The sequence below is a fragment of the Pan troglodytes genome, chromosome 1 (assembly GCF_028858775.2).
Source record: "Pan troglodytes isolate AG18354 chromosome 1, NHGRI_mPanTro3-v2.0_pri, whole genome shotgun sequence".
Classification (NCBI taxonomy): Eukaryota; Metazoa; Chordata; class Mammalia; order Primates; family Hominidae; genus Pan; species Pan troglodytes.
This window is the reverse complement of record NC_072398.2, coordinates 112,354,542-112,378,215: the sequence shown is the minus strand read 5'-3', so window position 1 is coordinate 112,378,215 and position 23,674 is coordinate 112,354,542. Positions and strand designations below refer to the sequence as shown.

General features: G+C 45.0%; 2 long non-coding RNA genes across 2 annotated transcripts in view; one reads left to right on the top strand and one right to left on the bottom strand.

Moving 5' to 3' along the window:
• The first annotated feature begins 1,243 nt into the window (after positions 1–1,243).
• On the top strand, positions 1,244–23,099 carry LOC104002213 (uncharacterized). The gene is made up of 5 exons (XR_674327.5): positions 1,244–1,736; positions 16,563–17,837; positions 19,976–20,144; positions 20,930–21,075; positions 22,558–23,099. It is a non-coding gene; the product is annotated as an uncharacterized LOC104002213 (long non-coding RNA).
• The window catches only part of LOC107967857 (uncharacterized), a 28,159-nt gene continuing 25,554 nt past the window's right edge, over positions 21,070–23,674 (bottom strand). Inside the window, exon 3 of the long non-coding RNA XR_001708597.3 lies at positions 21,070–21,861. This is a non-coding gene — a long non-coding RNA (uncharacterized LOC107967857). The remainder of the gene's footprint in view (positions 21,862–23,674) is intronic.

Sequence of the window (23,674 nt, the reverse complement as noted above, 5' to 3'; positions counted from 1 at the left end):
GGGTTGAAAATTCTTTTCTTGAAGAATGTTGAATATTGGCCCCCACTCTCTTCTGGCTTGTGGGGTTTCTGCTGAGAGATCCGCTGTTAGTCTGATGGGCTTCCCTTTGAGGGTAACCCGACCTTTCTCTCTGGCTGCCCTTAACATTTTTTCCTTCATTTCAACTTTGGTGAATCTGACAATTATGTGTCTTGGAGTTGCTCTTCTTGAGGAGTATCTTTGTGGCGTTCTCTGTATTTCCTGAATCTGAACGTTAGCCTGCCTTGCTAGATTGGGGAAGTTCTCCTGGATAATATCCTGCAGAGTGTTTTCCAACTTGGTTCCATTCTCCCCATCACTTTCAGGTACACCAATCAGACGTAGATTTGGTCTTTTCACATAGTCCCATATTTCTTGGAGGCTTTGCTCATTTCTTTTTATTCTTTTTTCTCTAAACTTCCCTTCTCGCTTCATTTCATTCATTTCATCTTCCATCGCTGATACCCTTTCTTCCAGTTGATCGCATCGGCTCCTGAGGCTTCTGCATTCTTCATGTAGTTCTCGAGCCTTAGTTTTCAGCTCCATCAGCTCCTTTAAGCACTTCCCCGTATTGGTTATTCTAGTTATACATTCTTCTAAATTTTTTTCAAAGTTTTCAACTTCTTTGCCTTTGGTTTGAATGTCCTCCCGTAGCTCAGAGTAATTTGATCGTCTGAAGCCTTCTTCTCTCAGTTCGTCAAAGTCATTCTCCATCCAGCTTTGTTCCATTGCTGGTGAGGAACTGCGTTCCTTTGGAGGAGGAGAGGCGCTCTGCTTTTTAGAGTTTCCAGTTTTTCTGTTCTGTTTTTTCCCCATCTTTGTGGTTTTATCTACTTTTGGTCTTTGATGATGGTGATGTACAGATGGGTTTTTGGTGTGGATGTCCTCTCTGTTTGTTAGTTTTCCTTCTAACAGACAGGACCCTCAGCTGCAGGTCTGTTGGAATACCCTGCCGTGTGAGGTGTCAGTGTGTCCCTGGTGGGGGGTGCCTCCCAGTTAGGCTGCCCGGGGGTCAGGGGTCAGGGACCCACTTGAGGAGGCAGTCTTCCCGTTCTCAGATCTCCAGCTGCGTGCTGGGAGAACCACTGCTCTCTTCAAAGCTGTCAGACAGGGACATTTAAGTCTGCAGAGGTTACTGCTGTCTTTTTGTTTGTCTGTGCCCTGCCCCCAGAGGTGGAGCCTACAGAGGCAGGCAGGCCTCCTTGAGCTGTGGTGGGCTCCACCCAGTTCGAGCTTCCCGGCTGCTGTGTTTACCTAAGCAAGCCCGGGCAAGGGCGGGCGCCCCTCCCCCAGCCTCGCTGCCGCCCTGCAGTTTGATCTCAGACTGCTGTGCTAGCAATCAGCGAGACTCCGTGGGCGTAGGACCCTCCGAGCCAGGTGCCGGATATAATCTCGTGGTGCCCCGTTTTTTAAGCCCGTCGGAGAAGCGCCGTATTCGGGTGGGAGTGACCCGATTTTCCAGGTGCCTGTCCGTCACCCCTTTCTTTGACTCAGAAAGGGAACTCCCTGACCCCTTGCGCTTCCCAAGTGAGGCAATGCCTCGCCCTGCTTCGGCTCGCGCATGGTGCACGCACCCACTGACCTGCACCCACCGTCTGGCACTCCCTAGTGAGATGAACCCGGTACCTCAGATGGAAATGCAGAAATCACCCGTCTTCTGCGTCGCTCACGCTGGGAGCTGTAGACCGGAGCTGTTCCTATTCGGCCATCTTCCATAAGTAATTTCTCATCCTCCTTTCCCACCCCCTTACCCTCTGAGTCTCCATTGTTTATCGTTCCACACTCTATGTACAGATATACACATTATTTAACTCCCACTTATAAGCAAGAACATGTAATATTTGTCTTTCTGTGTATGACTTGTTTCACTTAAGATAATGGCCTCCAGGTCCACCCATGCTGCTGCAAAAGACATAATTTCATTCCTTTTTATGGCTGAGTAGTATTTTACTGCATATATATATATACCACATTTTCTTTAATCATCTGCTGACAGAAACTTAGGTTGATTTCACATCTTTGCTATTATGAATAGTGCTGTGATAAACATATGGGTGCAGGTATATTTTGATATAATAATTTCTTCCCTTTGAGTAGATAGACAGAAGTGGGATTACTGGATCCAAAGGTAGCTCTATTTTTAGTGCTTTCAAAAATCTCCATACTATTTCCCATATAGGTTGTACTAATTTACATTCCCATGAACAATGTATAAGAGCTCCCTTTTCTCCACACCCTTGCCATCATCTGTTATTTTTTGTCTGTTTGATAATAGCCATTCTAACCGGTCTAATATGATATCTCATTGGGGTATTAATTTGCATTTCTCTGATGATTTATGATGTTGAGCATTTTTTCATATGTCTGTTGGCCATTTATATGTCTTCTTTTGAAAAATGTCCACTGATGTTCTTTGATCACTTTTTAATGGGATTATTGGGGGTTCTGTTGTCATTGAGTTGTTTGAGTTCCTTGTCAATTCTGGATATTAGTCTCCTGTCAGATGTATAGAATGCATAGTTTGCAAATATTTTATCCTGCTCCACAGGTTGTCGACTCTGTTGATTATTTCTTTTGCTGTGTAGAAGCTTTTTAGTTTAATTAAGTCTAGTTTGTCTATTTTTGTTTTTATTGCCTGTGTTTTTGAGGTTTTAGTCATGAATTCTTTGCCTAGACCAATGTCCAGAAGAGTTTTCCTCAGGTTTTCTTCTTTTACTTTTATGATTTCAGGTTTCACATTTAAGTCTTTTATCCATCTTGAGTTGATTTTTGTACATGGCAAGAGATAGAGATCCAGTTTCATTCTTTTGTATATGGCAAGTCCACCTTCCCAGCACATTAGTTGAAAAGGGTGTCCTTTCTCCAGTGTATGTTCATATCAACTTTGTCAAAGATCAGTTGGCTGTAAATATGTAAATTTATTTCTGGGTATTCTAGTCTTTTCTATTGATTGATTTGTCTATTTTTATACCAGCACCATGCTGTTTTGGTTACTATAGCCTTGTAGTACAATTTGAAGTCAGAAAATGTGATGCCTCCAGCTTTGTTCTTTTTGCTTAAAGATTGCTGTGGCTATTTGAGCTGTTTTTTTTTTTGTTGTTGTTGTTGTTCCATATTAATTTTAGGATTCTTTTTACTAATTCTGTGAAAAATGGCATGGCATTTTGATAGGGAATGCATTGAATCTGTTTATTGCTTTGGGTAGTATGGTCATTTTAACAATATTAATTCTTCTGATCCATAAGCATGGGATGTTTTTCCATTTGTTTATGTCAACATAATTTCAGGGTTTTGTAGTTTTCCTTGTAAAGATCTTTTCACCTCCTTGGTTAAATATATTCTTAGGGTTTCTGTGTATGTGTAGCTTCTGTAATTGCCTTCTTGATTTGGTTCTCAACCAAATCACTGTTGGTGTATAAAAACACCACTGATTTTTATACATTGATTTTGTATACTGAAACTTTACTGAATTCATTTACCAAATGTAAGAGTTTTTTGGTGGAGTACTTAGGTTTTTCTGGATAAAAGATCATATCAATGATGATTTTTTTTTACAATAATGGTGGTTGTTACATCATCCATCTGAATGTCTAACGTCTGTTAATTGTCCATTTTCCCATTGTTGACTTCTTCCTCAACAGCCCCCCACTGGCTCCAGCTCCCAGCACCCTTCTCCTCCGGACTCTTTGAAGGTCTCTTATCTACCCATACCCCTGAGAAGTTCTGCAAAAGCTGAGTTTTATAAAACAAAACTTGAAAACCCAATTCACGTCACAAAGGATAAACCTGCTTAAAATAGACTTTGACTTTGTAATTTTATGCGTATGTTAAAATACTCCCTAACTGTGGCAAACATCTCTATTTGATAAACCTCTAACTCAATTTCATTTTCAAATATTTGTAAAATTTCCACTGGAACATACAACAATGACTGGTAGTGATGATGATTAAAATAGAAGCAAGGAAACCGGATAAAAACAGCAGATCACTAAGACCACCCAAGTGGGGAAGCCAAACCACAGAGGACCAGGAAACTCCAGGGACAGAGCCCTCTGGGGAAACCTTCAACTTTCTCTTTCCCAGAGCAAACATGTAGTCACATGGTGGTTTACCTTATCATGAAAGTGGTGCCCAGCCCAGACACTAGAATGACAGAGGCTTTGTTATTATGTATACTGCGCCCAAACACCACCACAATTTACCACAACCAACCATCAGTATGTTGGAACTCATCACATATGGTCTTTTAGATTACCCAAACCTGCAATAACTTCACCAAAGTCAATATCCCATTACTGGCAAGAGAATAGCGGGGGCCTTATGGGGATGAACTTGAAATCTAAAATTCTCATGACCTATATGCAACTTGAGCAGATCTCCTACTAAGAATTTCCTATTTGATCCATCACACCTTCTGTATAGCAGACTGAAACAAACCACTTCAACAATTCCTTGGCTTAGAACATATGTGAAGATAAAGAGAATTGCCTGCAGTACATTTCCCACTGTCACAGCTAACAATAGCATCTTGTCTCCTAAGGCAGCCCCTCCAGTAAAAGCCCAAATCAGACCCCACCCCACCCAGTAATGGGAACTTCGCTGACAAATGTTTCTCATCTGAACCCAATCAGTTTGTAGAGTATTATACAGAGCTATGAATGTATTCCATATGCGTTCCATCTCTGAAATTCTGAGGCCTCAGCTCCAAACCAAAATCATATTACTATTATTATTGTTGTTATTTAACATCTGTTCTTTTACACAAGTGCAAAGTACAGCACAAACATTTCATTAGTGCCTTATCATCTGGGGCCCAGTCCCTGTTCACTCCAGAGACTTAATAGAGATGATTTGGAGAAATGCACTGGCATTGCTGTAGCTTTGGTATCATTCCTCCACCCAACGCATGCACCCACCCTTACCATCCAAAGGAAGGGAGTAACAGGAGGTCCACATGAGATTTTGTCAACAGAGCTGATCTTGTGCATAATAACAGCAGTAAAGCAGAGAGAGCCCTATCCTTCCGAATGCTGTGGGAATCTGCAGTGCTCACACTTTCAAAGCCCTTGTGAGGAATGATGACAGGAAGACACACCAGAGTGCTCTTGTTCTCCCCCAGGGAGAATGTTTGCAAGTTAGAGAAAATGATGGTCTGTGAGTCTGCCTGTTGGAGAACTTCCCAAGAAGAAGATGATTAACTAGGTAATTTCTGGGAGTGCAGTGGTCCACTTAAGGCATTATCCCCAACCGTTTCTAAAATTCCAGGGAAATAGCACCTTTCCACCTCCACCCCTATTCTAGCACACTCAGGCCACATTCATAGGCCCAAGAGTGTCCTTGAGCATTTCAAATTTGGTAATAACCTCAAGCAAAAGGACACAGGAGATAAACTGTCTGCCCATAAAATGGTGTGCAACATCGTCAGACCTCAGAAGAAAGATCATTCTTTGGAACAAGCCTTCCCCCGCAAACACCTGCTTTCAACATTCACGCTCAGTATTGCTCAGAATCAATAACGGTGGAGTTCTGGAAGCACGCCTGGGGGGTACACTGCTTAAATATTATCAGCTTTCCTGATGCACTAAAAAAAAATTGAACATATAGACTTTTTTCAATTTTTGTTCCACTCTCAGTGCCTGTTACCACTCGCCTGTTAGGCAGAACTAGCATAAGACAAAACAATGAATGAGTAGAAAGTATTAATGAAAAAACTCAGAAACCAATGTGCATTTGTCCTTCAACACCTGGCTTTTTTGTGGCCCCAGGCTGCTTGTGGTTTAATAATGTGTGCTCAGAATATAATCATTTGTTTGCTAGGGAAATTGTTCTTTGCTCATTTGAGGAAAATCAATAGGTCATATTTTATGGTATTCTGAAAATCCCTCTTGACTTTCAAGACCTCAGCCCCCCGCCTGGGTAGACTTGGTGGAGGGCACAGGATGTTGAGCTTAGTCTGGTTCCCACCCTTGGGCAAGTTCTTTAAACCCAGTTTCTCCAAGCTTCAGTTTCCAATTCTGTAAAATGGAAATAATATCAGGTCCTCCCTGGGGAACATTTTGAGGACAGAATGTAATCATGTGTGTAATTTGCCTGGTGTAAGCTAAGTGCTCAGCAAATGGTAGTGATCATTATCACAAGGACTAAATGAAAATACGTTTTGAACATGTCCAGCCCAATTCCTCAAGCTTGCAAGGTGATCCAAAAATACCACTCCTTTCCATTCCCTGCAATCACTTTCTGAATTCAGCTTCCCAGATGGCTGTTACTCCACATAAACCATCCTCAGACTTCCCTGAGCTCTAGAAGACACTTCTGTTCCCACTTGATACCACTGGGCTCCAGGGCTTCAGTGCCATGTGTAACCTCCTGCCCACAACCACCAGCTGACAGGAAGCTGAGGCTCGGGCAAAAATGAAGCTGGCGAGGGAAGGAGGTGTCCACATATCTACAACCCAAGCTGCTCACACATGGCATCCACCTAGGCCCCACGGTCATCCTCTCTCAGCTTTGCCTGCACCAGGCCCAGGAGTTTCAATCCAATGAAAAAAAAAATTGTAAATGGCTCTCCCTTAAACAAAGAACAAGTCATCTCCATCCAGAAACAGCTAACTCTTGGAAAGACACGGCCTGGGTGCTGCTCATGAGGTGTTTATCAGTTGGCAAAAGGACTCAGATTAAAAAGGCTCTTCTGGAGAGGAAAAGATGGCTGGCTGGGCAGGAGTGCTGCCCCATAGTGGCTCTAATTTTAGCTTTCTTAAAGTGAATCTAATTGTTTAAACAAGACTAAACAAGCATGGAATTTGAGAAGGATAAGGAAGAAATTTAAAAAAAAAAAAGTAAGAGAATTTTTCCCCTAAAGACCCAAAACAAATCTAAACTGTAAGAATAGCTTTAAGTTAGTCATGAGAAAAAAAAAATTCTACAGTGCCGAAAGTATTCAGGGAAAATTAACTTCCTCAGCTCAGTATAATACAGAGGAATTACAAAAGAGCAATGAGCCCAGAGTCCCCACCTTCACTTTGCTTTAGAGAAAAGAAATGCATAGAAAGTTTTCCAACTCTAACGTGTTTCTACTGAGAACACCAGCATCGGCCACTTCATGATTTTTAAAATAAGAAAATCATGGACTCAGTTAGAGCCCCAAGGACCTCACAATAGACCCACATGAAGGGATTTGAGGTGAGACTTTTAATTGATACATTCATTAATTTAGTCATTCAACAAACATTTTGTGGACATCTAGTATGTGCCAGGTACCATGCTAGGCACTGGAGCTACAACCAGGAAGCAGATAGAAATGATGCCTTTCTTCAAGGAGCCTGCAGACTCATGGAGCGGGAAGCTAATAAACCTGCCATATTGGGTGCTTTACAAACACGGAGGATACATGATTTGTTTTGCCCAGAGGAGTCACTGAGCTAAGGGACTGCTTCAGATGAGAGGTGACATTTGCCCTGGACCTTAAAGAGGAAGTAGGAGTTCTTCAGGAAGAGTAGAATCAGGAGATTTTTAAAGTGAGGCATAGAGATGTCCCCAGGCATACTATGTGCTGGGGACCTAATGGGGAAGAAAGACAGTTGTGCCCAGATTGCCAAAGCCTTATCAGCCATTCTCCAGAGCTAGAACATTGTCCTATGGGTATCAGAGAATTTCAGAAAACAGAATGACATCATAAAGAAAGCACTGGATCAAGAGCCAACAATCCATGGGATCTGCCAATCCCTAGCTATGTAGCCTTGGGCAAGGAACCATCCCTCTTGGGGCCTCAATTTCCAACTCTGTCAAATGAGATAATTGAGCTAAATGACTTTTTTTATTATTCCACAAGAATAAAGTGAAACAATTTGGGGATAGAAGCTTGGTTTAGAAACAGATTGTGAAGCTCTCTGCTTGGGAAGTTTCCCCATGCCCCTGAGCCCTTATCTGGACCATGCACAACCATAAATGTGCGTTTACATGTGTACACACTCATTCACACCCCTCCAATCCATCCTCCATTTGCTCGCCACAAAGGGGTAGGATTAAAATGCTTCAGGAATCCAAAACCTCTGTAGGATAAAGCTGACACTCCTTAGCATGGAAGACAAAGCCCTTCACAGCTCTGCAGTCTCATGTCATACAACTTCATAACTAGACCTTCAGGATCCAGCCAGACCACCCCTCCCTGGCCTCAACTCCCCTAATACATTATTTGGCCTCACATATCTGCTCCTAAGCCCATGGTGCTTTGTCTGCCTGGAATGCCTTTTCCATAGCCTTGCTCTTGGTAAGCCTCATTGGTAGACCACATTTACTCTTTCAAATTTGCTCAAGAACAGCCTCTGCAGCAAAGCTGTCCTCCCCTCCCATGTCCCCCTCCTTATGCATATTTCTATCTATGCTGGGACACTGGATTGTAATCACTGGTTTCCATGGCTCTCTCTTCCACAGATGATGAATGCCTCAAGAATAAGAGCTATGTCTCAGTGACACTTGTATCCCCAGCTCCTAGGGCTGGAGACATAGAATGCCTAGACTTCTATGTAGCTGGCCATGGAATGTCCCCAGCAGATGTAAAACTAACCACTTGCATTTTTATTTAACTGTTCTGATTGTGTGCCCCAAACTACAGGATGATCTCTCAATGTTTTGGTGGGAACTGGAATCTTCTAGAGCTAAATTAGCTGCCAGAAAAGAACTGTTCACCGTAGGCTGGAGACCCATTGTCTCCTTCTGTGTTCCCAGCTTTTCATAAATGCCACTTCAGACTGTGGGATAGGCAGGTAGGAAGGTGGGCCACTCAAACTTGTCCAGCAATGTCTTGTTTTCATGAAGTCATAGAACCTCAGAATTGAAAGGGATCCTAGAAGCCATCACAGCCTTCCACCCAGGGCAGAACACCCCTACATTCCTTACAGGTGCTCATCCAAACTCAGTAGGTCTCAACTCATCCTGGTGAGGAAGCCTGGCCTGCTCTTGACTGGTTATTAGAAAAATGCTTCCTCATTTAACCCAGGTAATCCCAGCATTCCATGTATTCCTGTCTCAATAAAATCTCATTCAAATAAGAGTCTAACAACCTAGAGTAGGTGAAAATGCAATTCAAAACATGCTGGGAGTTCTCAAAAATTACTAAAAAGCAATCATCCTCTTACAATCCTTTTTCCTCGTATTTCTCTTTGGATCTCCTACTCGGTGTAGAGGGTCCCAAAACTCTCCCTCTTCTGACTATTCCCAACCAAGCCCGCAAGCAAGCTGCAGCCTTTCTCCACGAGGCCCCCACCCCCATCCTGCACAACTAATGATGGTGGATACTCTCAGCCTCTCTTGCTTTTTAATTTTCTGTTGTTTCCTGTCTTACCCCACTCCCCAGATTCTGCTCTACAAAAGGGATCCCAGGAGCTTCTTGAATATTGACAACACTTATTTTTTTAATTCTTTATAACATGTTGATGGAAATAGAAGCATCTGCATGTCAGGAAGCTGTCATACTTCTCTAACGTCTTTTCTTCTCCAGTCTACACCATCCCCATTTCTTCAACTGACCCTCCAATGGCACAGCTCCCAGAGCCCCAGCACTCCGATGTGCCATTCCTTTTGATATCACCCTTGAGTAATTCCCACAGTATTTAAAAAGAGATGCACAATTATTGTGGATAATAGTAATTATCCACAATAATTCAAGTGTGGTTTCACAACACATAAGACTGTGGAACTCCATGAAAAAGAAGCTTTATGAATGAAGCTGAATAATGCATTACTTTTACCACATTTTCTTAAAAAATAAAAATAAAAAGTACAACTCTGTTCAAAACTGGACACTAACTTCCCGAGGGCCCAACCACACTCCCATAGGTAGGCATGTTGTGAGTGGAACGCCAATGGACGCGGGCCCTTAGCACGACAGGCGGGGCCGAGCACTCCTAGGAAGGCCACTGTGTGGGGTGGCTTGAGGGGCTCTAGGGAAACCCCATCCTTCCCATCAAAAATATCCCCACCACCAGGACACATCACTGTCCCATGTCACTCAAAGGCATTAAAAGCAATTGGTAAGTCGCAACTAACCCAACAGGAGGAAGACACCCTCAGGAATGGGCATTAATTAGGGTCTTAGCTGAAGTTATTTCAGATATTATTGGCTACCGCTAAAGGAAGTAGGGAAAGTTCTGAATGTGCCATAGGTGAAGGTTGTGTACCTCCAGGGGGAGCATGAGGTGAGGTGAGGTGAGGGGAAGGCAATGAGAGAAACAAAGGGTCCATGTGAAGAGAATGATGGCGCCTGGTAAGGAGACTGGCCTGAGCCGTAAGTGCGTCTGTGCAGCTTGGCTCAAGCTGCCAGCAACGGGAGCGTAACAGGTTTCACAAGGCTCCCAAGTAGAGCCACACTGCTCGCGGCCTCCAGTGAAGCACACGACCAGAGTGCCCTCTAGCGGGGGGAACGAGCGCTCACCACCCCTCAGGTCCAGGTATTAATAGATCAGCATGGACTTGAATTTTCCGTTACCCTGCTTCAGTCATTTGGTCAACAAGCATTGGTTGAATTCCCACTATGTGCTAAACACTATGATAAACACCAGGGGAACATGTGAGTAGGCATGATCACCACTCCCAAGAGGTTTATAGCCAGACTGAGGGGGTAGGACAAGTCAGGGAGGCGTGGGTGCCAAGGATGCAGGCTTGCAAAGGCAGAAGGGGTGGATGGGCCAGGAAGATCTTCCCAAGAGAGATGACCCTCATGCTGAGGAGATGTTTGCTGGACAGACAAGTGGGGGATGGGCATTAGCACAAATTGGAGATGTTCTGTCCCCACCTGGAGATAGAGAAGGTGGGGGTCATGGCCAGAAAGGAAGCTGGAGAGGGGTGGATAGGGGGAGATCATGGAGAGCCTGGCCTTCATTATAAAGATGACAGGAAGCCACAGAGGCATCAATCAATTTTGCAGATTTATAAAAGGATCACTCTGGTAAAGGGAGCAGCAGCTGAACTGCAGGGAAGCAAAACAGATGCCAAGTTTAAAAACGAGGGCCAAAATTAGGATCAAGATGAGGGAACGGCAAGGGGGAACAGATGCGAAGGAAAGAAGGTCAGCAGGACTTGGTGCAGATTGGGTGTGGAGGGTAAAGGAAATAGAGGGGTCTCCACTGTTAGTGGAGAGGGGACTCGACTAACTCTCAGCTCCAGCTTGGGAGGCTAGCTTGACGGTGATGTCATTCGTCAAGCCAGGAGTAAAGGAGAAGGAGCAGGTTAAGAAGAGAGATGGTGAGTTCAATTCTGAACATGCAGAATTGGATGTGCCTGCCAGGGACACCAAGAGGAAATTCTGGGAGGTAACTGGTAATTGACTGTTTAGTCTGAAGCACTGGGAACTGATCTGGGAGTTGGCAGTGACCTATGGCATTGGAAGGGAAAAGCTCTCTCAAGGTAAGCACTCAACATGAAGAGAGAAAAGAGCTGAGGACAAACCCTAAGGGAAGGCTAATGCTTAAGAGGCAGTCAGAGAAACAGCAGCCCCGTGGAGACTACAGAGATTGAGGTGGAAAGAGAACAAGAAAAGAGCTGAAGCCAGAAAAGAGGGAGCTGCAAGAAGAAGGGTATGACCAACTTCATGAAATGGCTACCAAGACAATGTCTTGTAATGAGTTGAAGAGTCAGTGGGCATGAGAGAGGGAGTTTGGTCTTGCCGGCATTCAGCTTTGTGATCTCTTCAATTTGGATTCTTAAAATGTCAGTTTTGTTTCCCTCTACCACTCTGTGTTCAGGACACTCAGGTAACTATTTCTTAGGGGATGCAAATCCTTGCTTTGGTAATACCTGTCACAAGACTATGAGAAGGATTCAATAGGATCATTTACATAGAGCACCTAGAAAATTGCCCAGCACATAGTAGGCACTCAAAGCTAGCTTCCTCCCCAACCGAAATAACATACTTAGGAAAGTAAATTTAATAGAATACAGATGCACATTAGATTAGCTGGTCTCTAGGCTGACCAGGTCATGGCTTCCACCACTGAACCAGGTAACCAAGAATGGTGTCAGGTCAGTACATAAACTCCACCAAGTGGGCACTGTGATCCGGTGGCTCATATGTTTGCTGGGGATCAGAAATTGGATCCTGATATTTAGATTCATTACTAACCTTAATGACTCATTACAACAATACTGTAAAGATGGATACCATTATTCCCTATTTACAGGTGAGGACACTGGACTTACAGAGGTTCTATAACTAGCTCATTGTCACACATTCTGTCTTGCAAAATGGGGTCCCTTTTTAAACTGTGTCATCTTCAGGGTGTCCCTTTGGGAGATTTAGGATGAGAGGGAATGTACAGGTGTGCTCGCAGGCACGCACACAGACACACAAACACACACACACACACACATTGTACTGAATGGCAGCCACTCTGAGCCAAAGCCCAGTTTGTTCTCAGCCCTGCAGCTAGCTCATTATCTCATCCTTACTAAGTTTCTCTCATTGCTCAGTGCCTCAGTTTCTCTATTTGGAAAATGAGACAGAATAGTCCTGTGCTTCCCCACTTCCTTCTAGGGAGTGGCCCTGATGAGATCATGTCTGGGTTGCAGGATCCATGGAAATAGGTGAAGCCAGGATGTGACACTGAGCTGTTTGGCTTGGACAGGGGGAAGGCCCATCCTCTGTCTCACTTTGAGTGGATGTGCACATTCAGAAGCCCCAGACCAATGCTACAATGCCTAATGATCAATTATTCACTTCTGGGGCCTAGAACAAATAGGAACCTGGGGGTTTTAACAGTTTTACACAATGAGAAGCAAGTAAATAAAAGCTATTTAATGATAAACCTTCAAACCCAAAGGTGCTAGGCCAAGTTTAACTAAAATGGCATAAGGTCTGTAAGTTGTTGTATGGATTTTGGGACCTGGTTTCTTTACCCTGCCCACATTCTTAGCCTTATCCCTCCCTCTGATTTTAAACTAGCCCCATTTCCAAGTGCCAAATCCAAACAAAGAAGCTGAGGACAACTTTATTGGATACAGTGTAAAGAAATCTCAACAGGGCTCCTCCAAAACATCTCACACCTGAAGGTTATCAGTCTTACATTGTCTTCACCACCCCCAGCAGGCCTCCCTTTCCTCTTTCCCACCCTTCTTATCTGTCCCTTGCCCTCCTCTTCCCTATGTCTATACACACATACACACACACCCCTCTAGCCATTCCAACTGTCAAGAGGGGCAAACCACCCTGAAGGTATCTTGCCCCACAGCCTTCGGAGGATACTCATGTGTCTGGAATATTCTCTGGCCACCTCTTCACCGAGCCCATTCTGCCCTCCTCTTCACCGAGCCCATTCTGCCCTCTTGTCTACCTGCTCCTGAAAATCCACTTCCTCTGGAAGGTCTTCTTAATTAGATAAAAGCAGCTTCCCCAATCCCACCTACCTCAATCTATATCTTATAGCTGTTCCCACAAACCACTTTCCTATCTCAATTATTCACTCATCACTTTTTGTAACCTCCAAAATGCACTTAACCTTTATGTGTAACTGATGTTTATTCTCTACTGGTCAGTTATGTAACTTTCTGATGTCTTCCCATGTTCATGTGTGTCCCAGACTTATATAATGTCAGCATGGGAAGACAATGAGTTATCTGGCAGCAACAAAACGGCATTAATAAGGAATTTGTAAAGATGAGAACAACAATGATCACATTCTACAATTATTTATTGAGCTCCTCCTATTTGCTCAGCAGTGTGTTATCTTGGGGTTGCGATGTGAGACAGCCATTAAAAATCTATGAAGTACAGTCCTTACAAGAAGAAAATGTTATCAATTTCTCACTGAACACTACAATTCGGAATTTACAAAGCATTCTCCAACCTTGGCATTGGACCTTCATTTCTGTTAGATAAGTTGGCCACGGTTGCTTATCATCAGATGTCATCATTCCCATTTTACAGGTGAGGAAATAGAAGTGTGGGGACGTTCGTGGCTTGTCGAAGTTCACATAGCACAGAGTGTCGGAGCAGGGACTCCTGAATATGGATCCAGGGTCTGGGGAAGCAAAGAAAGTAACACACCCCCAGACACAAACACAAGTCTCTAAGGGAAGTAACCAAAACTGTAGGTGATGGGTGCCAAAAGAATACGTGTAGATGACACATGTTACAGGCATGCAAAGAATCACGATGAAGAGTCAGCCACACAGAGAGTCTCAGGCAGACAAAAGATAAACACTGCCCAGAAACGGCCTTTGGGGACAGCACAGAGTTACTGCCCTTCGGGCCAATATCCTCTGCTCTGAAACAGCATCACACTGCTTCATGTCGGGCACAGAAAACAACATCAGCATTCTCCAATGAATCATTTTCTGGGCACCAGTATTAGGAAATAGTTTGACTTTAAATGGCATCTACATCCTGAAGGAAACTAAAAGTAGCACTTTCTACTGCCATGACCCATGAGTTCTTCCAACTGGACTCTCCAGGAAGGGGAGGCCGTGCTTTCCTCCCTGATCCCTCGGTCTCCCTGCACTAGGCGCTCTCCCCACCACCCCCTACCCGCCATGCTTGCCCCACACTCACAGGACTTCTGGGTTGTAGTGGAGTCTGCAGATACGTTTACACTGAGATACTCACATGTGTGTGTGCCTAGGGACGTTCCACTGACTTTCATTCTCCAGATCTCTAAGAAATGACTTAGGCTAGCATAGATTCTGTTTCCATAAGACTGAGACTAACCAAGCTTTCCTCTTGTCATGGGAGTTTCTTGAAGGATGCAAGGACCCGGGCACCCAGAGAAAGCCAAACGGCCTGGCATTGTGGGGTGGGAGCAGCACGCAGAGGCTGGCTCTGGATCTGCAGCAGCCCTCAGGCCCTGGATAGTGGGACTTTGTACATTTCCACCTAATGTTCTGTCATTGACATGATAACGACTTTTTCTGTCCCTTCCTTACCACTGAACAGCTCTCTGATTCCCCATACTCTCTGTCGCTTTCCCCCACCTCATAGCTCCTGCTTCTCAGAGCACCTGCTCTTCCATGTGCCCATCCTGGCTGCACTCCACGCAACATCGTGATGTTGCAGCGTCAGTCCCAATGCTGTCCTTTCTCTCAGTGTCTTCTGGTTCAGAGCCCTTAGTGGGGAATCTGGCTTGGCCGGGCTCCTCTTTTCAAACGAGCCATGCCACTGGCAAGCCTCTGGATTAGTGGCACTTGGGTCAGATGCCCTGACCAATCCAGGGCCAGTCTTGGGCAAAAATAAAAGCTTTGGGCTATTTTCCAGAGCTAGGAGCTGTGAGTGAAAAGTTGAGCAGATCAGACAATGACTGCCATGTCCCTGCGCCCAGATGTATCTCTCCTTTTCCCTTCCACAATGACTTTAGGTTAGGCCTTTTTACTTCATACCTGGGATTCCAAAATAGCCTTCAGCTGAATCCCTGCTTCCCACTCTGAGCCAGGATTTAAACCCTAATTTTGCTAAAGTACTGTTTCTCTCTCTGTGTCTTTAGATTATTCTCTGGTGCTTCCATTTGTCTATTTCCATTGTCCAGTTGACCCATTAACTAGACTACAAAATTCTCAGGGCCAGGGGGGATCTCACCATTCCTGTATATGACAAAGCACTGAGGATAATATTTCATGCAGGCCAGAAGCATGAATGAACAAATACATTAATTCAGGGAGGAAAAAAAAGACTGACCGACTGACCCTCACTCTCTAAAGCAAGACAGCCCTGCAGATTCCTGGGCAAATGGTCACCTGCCCACTCTGGCCATGCTCCTCTGCCCTGGTCTTCCCTCAGCGATGCAGGAGTCTGCATCAGGGCCCACTGCTCTAATTCCCCAGGGCATTCACACACTGGGTGTCTGAGCCCTCAGCTACCCCAGACGCCCAGGCCAGGCAGGTCCTGGGAAAAGCCTTCTAGATAATGCTACCACACGGAAAGTTGAGGCATCTGGGCTCAAGCCAAGCCCAGAACAAAGGGGCTCAGGAGCACATGATGAAAGAATGCTTAGGAAGGGGTGGGAGGGAGGGTCAGCCAGGAAAGTCTTCCACTAAATCCACAAACTGATCCCCTGTTCTAGGTCTGGTCTTGTTACTCTGCCAGCTGTGTGTCCTTGGGCAGTCTCTCATCAACTGCGGCCACTTACTTCATTAGTCCTTCCTACCTCCCAGAGGTACTTCGAAAGTCAAATGCAATCATAACTGTAAAACGGTGTTGTTATCATCATCCTCAACATTACGAGGCAGATAATTGTGCTTTGTGCGACTCAGAATGCCTCAGGGCTTGCCATCTAGGACAGACACACCCAGACACACATGATGGAAACACAGACAGTGGGGAGAAATTCAAACAAGACAAAACACTCATGTGGGTGTATATATCATGTATCAAATGAAGCTAAGTGGCTGTTTATTTTTAAATGCAGGGTTGGTTCCAGTGTGGAGTCCATACCCTGAGCACACAACTGACTTGAAATGAAGAGGGGGAAATAATAAGAGAGTCATCGTAGCTCCAGGTGCCATGTCATGGATTCCTCACGGGAGTCCTGCAAAGTTGATATTATTTTCCTCTCTCTTCTTTGCAGAGAAGAAAACCAGGTATGTGGGGAAATTGAGACTTGAACTCAGGTCTGGCGGACTGCAAAGCTGACACCTGTCTGCTACAAGCAGTTTCCCCTTCGCATCTCAGGTCAGGAAACTTAGAGATTATCCAGGCCAACCATCCTTCAGAGCAATCAGTGAAAATTCCAGCTGGCGTCTCCAGTGATGGGCAGCTTACTGTCTCCCACGGCAGCACAGAACACATTTGGACACCTGAGACCATTAGAAAGATGGCTGTTCACTATCACTGAGGAGGGGCAACATCACTTCCCATGAAAATGCTGCTGCTAAGATCCTCCTCAACACCCTTGTCAAAAGGGGCACACCTGGGCACCTGAAGAAACCTTAACAACTCAATGATGTCACAATTGTCATTCATATACCAAGCAGGATGTTCTATTCTGTGAATGTACCTGTGTTTTAAAGAATAAGAACACTAGCGATATAAATGCTTAAATGAAAAGTACATGGGGGAGGATTGGTGGCCCAGAGCCACAAGATCCAATAGTCCTACTAATAGCTAAAGGGAGGCTGGTAATGTGCAAATCAGTCTCCATTTCAGGGCCTCAACATGACGAAGTCATCACATTCACAAACTAGACTCTGGGCCTTTTCAAAGATCTAGAGCCAAAGCCCCTGCTCTACTTGTTAACGAAGTCAGGCATCCTGCAGTGACTATGTGAGCCTTGTTTTGGAGGACAGTGCAAAGTGGAAAGTGGGTGATACAATTTAGATCTGTGTCCCCACCCAAATCTCATGTCCAATTGTAATTCCCAGTGTTGGAGGTGGGGCCTAGCGGAAGGTGATTGGATTATGAGGGTGGGTTTCTCATAAATGGCTTAGCACCATCCTCTTGGTGCTGTTCTCATAATACTGAGTGAGTTCTCACGAGATCTGGTTGTTTAGAAATGTGTGACACCTCCCCACACCCCGCTCCTGCTTCCACAATGTGTCATGCCTTCTCCCATTTTACCTTCTGCCATGACTGTAAGTTTCCTGAGGCCTCCGCAGAAGCTGAGCAAATGCCAGCATCATGCTTCCTATATAGCCTGCAGAACCATGATCCAATTAAACTTCTCTTCTTTATCAATTACCCAGTCTCAGGTATTTATTTACAGCAATGCAAGAATGAACTAGTATAGTGGGAGTCCAAGAGGATGTTGGAAATGCTGGAGAAACGAACTTCTAAGGGACAGCAAGGGGACAGCTGTTGGGACCTCACACCAGGGCTCAAGGATACTCAATTCAGATGTGGTCCGGTGAGTTGTGTGTTCCTGCTGTTTATAATCAACAAATCCATTTTTGTGGAGTTGGTTTGTTTTTGCTCAGTGGACCAGCATCTCGTGCTTTTCAAACATGTGGAAAATAATGAAAATAGCTTTAATAACGGGGTGACTTTTTCACCATGGCTTCCCCTGAAGAACAGATGTCCAGAACCCACAGAGGATGCTCAGAGAGAAAACAAAAGGGGTCCCACTCAGGACCAAACTGCAGGACAGCCTACCCTCTCCAAGAATCTGGCAGGCCCACTCAGGCCCCCAGCCTGCTCCCCTCGAGTGACCCAGGCAGAGGAACTTTCCATCAAGACAGAGCCTGACTCAACCTCTCCCAAGCAAACCAGACACTAGCCACCAAACTGCCAGCACAAGAGTTTCCATAATGGGAAGCTTCCAGGAAAGCCCCATAAAACCTTTACTGTAAATTCAATAAACTGATTTCCAACATGGTGGCTGGGCTGAGAAGTCTGGAGCCACACCACCCCCACCCCTCTCCACCATCTCCACACAACAGAAGTAGGCCATTCCAGCCCAGAGATGTGACCCCACCCTCATCCCAGTGCCAGGTTCTCCTTGTTCCCCAAGTCAGCCTCTACATTCTCTCCCCAAACCACTGGCACCACCAGACCAACCCTGGTTAGCCATGCGTGGCCATGTTGATGGAACCTCCAGACAATGTTCAGCCATCCACAGGGTGGAAAGCCAAGCCCTCAGACCCCCTCAAGCTCACCCAGCTCTCATAGACTCAGGTCCCTGACCTTGTCAGAGCCCTCCCTGCCTTTTCTATCCCCCATACCATTAGTCCAATCATGGAACACCCAGCCATCTAAGACCAGAAAAAGGAAATGCACCCTCTGAATCATCCATTCCAGATCCAGAAGACAGCCTAGGATGACAGAGTCACAGCATTTTCCCCTCTTCCAGTTAAAAAGCCTCACCCCTACCACCTACCATTTCTCAGCCTCTCACCATGATCCACATCCTAAATACCTCACCCCTGACCCCAACACTGAGATCCTCATGTGTCTATACCCATGATTTTCATCCACACATTTCAGTCTCCACCCAAATACCAGCCTCACTTCATCCTTCCATGGCTGGACTATGCAAGGGATCAAAGACTCTGCAAAGCGTTTTGTTTGGGCAACCCAGCCTGGGCACTATGTGGAGATGCAAGGCAAAGCAGGCCTTGGGCTGGCAGACCCTGCACTCCACTCACTCCACTAGGGCAAGGTAGATATCAGGAAAGGTCATGTCAGAGAGTCTGTGCTGGGAAACGAGGATGAGTGGACTGGGAAGAAAGGAACAGCTTCTTTGGCAGGGCCTAGGAAGTTTGGATTTAATCAGAAAATATAGGTACTTAAAACTGGAACCGGATGGGGCTTAGATGTCAGAGGTTATCCAACTCAACACTTGCATTGTGCAGATGAGGAAACCAAAGCACAGAAAGGTAAAGTCACTTGCCCAAGGTCACTCGTTTACTCATACAATCAGTAACCAACCATAGGCCAAGCACAGTGCCGCAGAAAGTCAGGCCTACTGACTGAAGACCAGTGCTCACTCCCCGTACTTCTTGCTTCTGAGACAACAGCTGCAGGTATAAGACTATGGGACATGCCATGGTCTAGCAGCAAGGAACCAGGATTCAGAGGAGACCCAGGTCTATAAGACCCTAAGCAGACAACTTCCCTCCCTGTACCCTAGGCTCCCCTTTTGTACAATAAACCCAATAATACCCATCTATTATACCTCACTTCCTCATTTGCTGCCAAGTGTCAAATAAGATCATAAGTAAACCTGTGAATTACTACATGAGGTGGGAAGAGAAGGCGGGATAATAAAGAGTAGGTTAGAACTGGAAGGCCTGAGAGACCTTAGCGTCCATGAGGAAATAGTTGTGTGTTCCAGGTCTCCATTGAGCTCCCCAGGGGATCTGACAGGTATCCTGACTCACGCATGTGCTGAACTTCCAGTATGTGGAGCTGACTCTCAGGAGGCTGCGATTCTCCAGCATGATCTGTAGCCCTGATCCATTCCCAGAGTGGCCAGAAAGTGAAAGCCATACTGTGCATTGCCCCCCGAGTGATAGGGTTTCACATTCCTTCCCTGCCTCTTTGCAGGAGGACCGCAGAATCTTCAGCTGCAAGCCTGTCTAGGAGGAGACTTCCCACCCCACTCTGTGCAGACACTTGGATTGTGGATATTTTCCACATTTTTTTAACTGCTTTTTTGGGAAACTATTTTCCTTCAGCCTTGGACCAAGGACAAAAGCGTCATTACTTGCAGTTGGTGAGTCCAGAGGGCAGCCAGACATTTGCCTGAAGGCTTGAGGGGCACCAGCGCTGCCTGTACTTTTCCATCAATGGAAGGGAGGGGCAGCAGCAGGGTCAGCTTCCCTGGGAGTGCTGCCTGGTGGCCTGGCATCCTGGGGATTTTCCCAGCCAGCTTTAGGGAAGTTATTCCAGCCTGATCCAGCTGTGGCAGAGGCCATGATGGATGTGGGAGGATTCAGACCTTCGCCCTGATCTTAGAGCACAAAGTGGTCCAGCTTCCTCTCTTCAGGGGGTCTGCACGGTAGTTCAAGCCTGGGTTTCCAGCACTTGGCTATCTACCCTCCAAGCACCTGCCCATTATTCATGTGTCTTTAATATCCCAATCTTTGGGGCTGGTCAGCTTCACCTATAATTTGTGGCCATCCTTCAGTCCAGTGCAATCCTAGGGTCAGATGGAAAGTAATGAACATTTGCCTCCAACAAAGCAGAAAAATGTGAAAGGGTTTCAAGGGACATATTCTGTATGAAGAAGCAGTTAAACACATGGAATTTGGGTCTGACATGCTCAAGTTCCACTGGTTCTGCCACTTACATTTGATCTTAACCAAAAAGCCCAGAAGCGATGGCTCTGCCACTTTCCAGCTGTTGTTCTTTCTCTGGCTTCAGTTTCCTCACCAGTGAAGGTGAGGAGTAATACCACTTACTCAGAGGCTGTAGGAGGATTCACTGAAATAACGCGTGTAAAAAGTGCTTGTGGCCGTGCCTGAGACAAAGCTGGTGATTTATTGTATGTATGAACAGGTGGAGCTATCTGAGGCCTATAACCTACCCATCCCCTCATCCCAGATTTATGACTTCCTGAAGGCAGAAGGAAGATGGGTACAAGAGTGGCACAGCAGGACAATCTCTCCTCAGCCTGAGTGGCACAGGACAGCTGCTTTGTGTGGGTAAGTCCTACAGGGGAAGGAGAGGTGTTGGCGCTAGTCTCTGCCTTGGAGAACTCAGAGAAAATGGAATCTTCAGAGAGCTCACATGTGGCTCAAAAGCAGCTTTCCAAAGTGACAACCTAAACCCATGTCCCAGACACGACCTGTCTTCCTGCTGGACTAATTCTTCTGAAACAAGAGCTTCTTTCTGTCCTCCCATCCCACACCCCACATCACTAATGTACATTTCTTCCTGAAAAATCTTGGATCAAAACTACCATATGATACTGTATATCTCTTAGATGGCAGTTGACAAAACAATAGGTGCAGCATAATTCTAACTATGCTATAATGCAAATACTTATCAATGATTGGAAGACTATATTCTGAGGTTAACAGTGACTATCTGTTGTTTGCAGGGTGTGGCATTAGAGGTGATTTTTATTTTCCGCTTGGTGCTTTTCTGTGTTTTCCAAATGAGCATATGGAAGTTTCATAATCACAAAATAGAATTTTTAAAATGCCATCACTGGCTTTTCAAAATATACATATCATGCACTTTTCTGATTAAATATGTTTTATTGTTTTTCATGGTTATATAGAATAAAATTCAAACTCTCTTCCATGGCCTACAAGGCTGGACATGACGCAGACCTTCCACACAGCTCCAGCCTGATCTGCCATTCTTGACATCACCCACCAGCTCCAGCCACAATGGCCTCCTCCTAGATGTGAGCCACAGCTCTACTACTTAGCTGTGTGACCTTGGGCACATTACTTAACCTCTCTGTGCCCTGGATTCCAATTCTGAAAGAAAAAAAGAGACTTAATGATGGTATTTACTTCACAGGATTGTTGTGAGGATTCATTCTAAGAATGCCTGGCTTATAGCAAGCACTGTGTTTTTATTATTATCATTTTCTCCTTCACAGCTTTGCACATGCTGTTCCCTGTGCCGAGCATGAACTTAATAACATTTCTCACCTGGCTGACTTTTTCCCCATCTTGGTTTTGGCTTAAGTATCCCTTGCTCAGAGAGTCCTTCCTGACTGCCCACTCTTAACTCTGCCCATCCCATTATTTTCCCATAGCATCATATTCTTTTCCTTCCAAGCACTTATCAGAATTTATAATTACACATTTACATGTTGGATAATTTGGTTTAATGTTTGCCTCTGCACTAGACTATAAGCTTCATGAGTACCATGGAGGTTTGCCCAACTATGAATAGCCTGGACTCAGAAGAACCTAGCACACAAAAGGTGCTTAATAGGTGTTGGTTTAAAGACTGAATAAAGTAAATAAATGAATGAATGCATTTGGGCTACTCAGATGGATTTCAAATGCTCACTTTTCTTTTTAGAAACTCTTGAGCACTTAGGTGTTCACTTTTAAATCTGCATGTTGAACCATGGCTATGTAGAGCTATTCTGCGGACAGGGTTTGTATGCATTCTTCTTAACCTTGTGATGGGAAGCAACAGAAACCCAGCTTTCTCTTTAGGCCAGGACAAAAGAGAAAGCAACCAAAGGGAGTACAAGAATGTAGCTGAATTCAACTGGACCAGCTCACCATTGTCTTCCTGCCCTGGCTTTTCTCTGCCTGCTGCCTCATTCCCTTCTGCTGACTGACCATCTCCTTGGGAAGTTACCTGGTGGCCAAGGACTGCAGAGCCTCACGGCTTTTGGCTTCCAGTGCCAGAGAGAGGCTGAATCCCTTTTCTCAATTCCAGCTTGGACAAATTTTGAGAAATAATTAATATGCCTAACTTGGTCAGATGGCCATCCCTATGGTCATGGTCAGGGCATTCTCTGAAAGCACAGACCATGAAGCACAGACAGGGTCACCTGGAACCCACCTCTGCTGGTCCCAGAAGAGAAAGAATGGTTACGAGCCAAGCAGCACTCCAGTGCAATCTACTGTGGTAAGGCATTAATCTCTGTGAAGACTGCCCTTGTATCTCTGGAACACTCCCAGGAAGTGGCTCCAGGGTGCCCCCAAAATGCCATTGACTATTTCATTGATTAAAACTATTATTTGTCCTCTTTTAATTTGTGTATTTATTTTTCCTTTTGTGTATTTATTTTCTATTACTTGTTACTTTCAGATAATATATTAAATTATATTATAATAAGCATCTGTGAACCACCGGCAGTGTGGCCATATTGCACAGTTCTAGGAGTCCCACTCACATTGTAATTCATAATGGTTCCTGGAGTTATTCGAATCCCAGCCTGTACAGTGATACTAGATGACCTTGCTCACCACCCATTCCAGAACTAGACCGCTAATCAAAACACACATGTACTCCTTCCCATCCTCTCCTTCTGCCTCTTCTCTCCTAAAGAGCTAACCACAACCTTCTTTTTAAATATAGTTTACATATATATGCCTGCTGTGGCAGACGGTATTTTCCAAAGATGACCTCAACAATATTTCCCACTTATAAGCTCATCTTGCCAAATGACTTTAATACTTCTCACATTAAAGTAAAGGGTCTGTGTCTTCTCCTTGAATCTGTGCAGGCCTTTGTGACTGCCTCTATCAGTATGAAGGAGCTTATGTTGTGTCATCTCCAAGGCTAAGTCGAAAAATGCTGTGCACTTTTATCTTGCTTTCC